This window comes from Grammomys surdaster, unplaced genomic scaffold (assembly GCF_004785775.1).
Source record: "Grammomys surdaster isolate TR1022 unplaced genomic scaffold, NIH_TR_1.0 67, whole genome shotgun sequence".
Classification (NCBI taxonomy): Eukaryota; Metazoa; Chordata; class Mammalia; order Rodentia; family Muridae; genus Grammomys; species Grammomys surdaster.
This window is the reverse complement of record NW_021604569.1, coordinates 22,084,508-22,086,039: the sequence shown is the minus strand read 5'-3', so window position 1 is coordinate 22,086,039 and position 1,532 is coordinate 22,084,508.

Genomic DNA, 1,532 nt, shown 5'->3' with positions numbered 1-1,532 from the left:
TGAGAGGGAAAGAGGCCGAGATATTCTCCAGCATCGGAAAGGCTGGAGCTGCCAGCGCCTGTGAGTAGAAAGCTGTGGTGGAAAGAGCTGTGCCCCTGAGAACTACAGGGATGTCAGGCAGAGGGTGAGGGTCACCTTGTGTGGTGCTTTGAATATGTTTGACCCAGGGAGTAGCACTGGTTGTGGGTCCTTGTTGGAGTAGGTGTGTCCTTGCTGGAGGAAGTGTGTCACTGTGAGGGTGGGCTTTGAGACCCTCCTCCTAGCTGCCTGGAAGACAGTAGTCTTCTCTTGTCTGCCTTTGGAACAAGATGGAAAACTTTCAGCTCCTCCAGCACTTTGCCTACCTGGAATCTGCCATCCTACCACCATGATGATAATGGACTGAACATCATAACCTGTAAGCCAGCCCTGATTAAATGTTGTTCTTATAAGAGTTGCCTAGCCAGGCAATGGTGGCGCACGCCTTTAATCCCAGCACTTGGGAGGCAGAGACAGGCGGATTTCTGAGTTCAAGGCCAGCCTGGTCTACAGAGTGAGTTCCAGGACAGCCAGGGCTACACAGAGAAACCCTGTCTCGAAAAAAAAAAAAAAAAAAAAAAAGAGTTGCCTTGGTCATGGTGTCTGTTCACAGCCATGGACACCCTGACAAAGACACCTTGCTAGATGAGTCACAACCTTGGAGCAGTGAGGTCTACAGCTGTAAGTGAGCACCACCAAGCACAAGATCTGCAAAGGAGGGGACACAGCTACAGAAGATGTGAAAGGACTGAGTGCAGGTCCCCACCGAGAAAAGGGATAGGCAAAGGAGGTACCCAGAAGCAAGCCCCAGAGGAGGGTGGGGGAATACACTGGCTAGAGTTGGCGGGCTACCTGAGAACTATATCATAACCCATCCCTGAGGTGTCACCAGGTCTGCTGGAGAGTGAGGGGACAGGGAGCCAGCCTCCTGACCAGAAGCTATCTATGGAAGAGGGAGGGAGCAGCCTTCATGTTCCATCTGTTTAAAGTTGTCCCTTTCTTTGCCTGTCACTCAAGTTAAATGACTGCTCAAACTCCAGTTTTCTCATTCATGAAACAAAATTTCGAGATTCCTACAGATGCTCAAATCCAACTGTAAACTGACAGGGATTGCACCTTGCACATGGATATCCCTTGGTTACGATGAAGTGACTCTGGACAGTGACTCCAGGACCACATTCTTTAGCTCAGCCTTGCCTTCTCGTGTCCTGGAGGCCAAGGGAAAAAGAAGAAGGCACCCCTAACAGGCTGTAACAGGCTGGGGTGTTCAAAACCAGAGTGAAACCACTCAGGGAAATGTCAAGTTGAGTTTTCAACATTCCAAGTTTTGGAACGGAATTGATGTCACCGCAAATACCACTGCCTTTGTTTCAGATGTTTGGTGCAGAAAGAAGTTAGTGAAGTCCAGGCATTGGGAAAGTCCTGGAGAGGCAACCTAGATATAGTAAAACATACAAGAAAAAAAAGAAAGACGAGGGGAACCAGAGATGGTAAGCCCAGCCCATGGGGGGGGG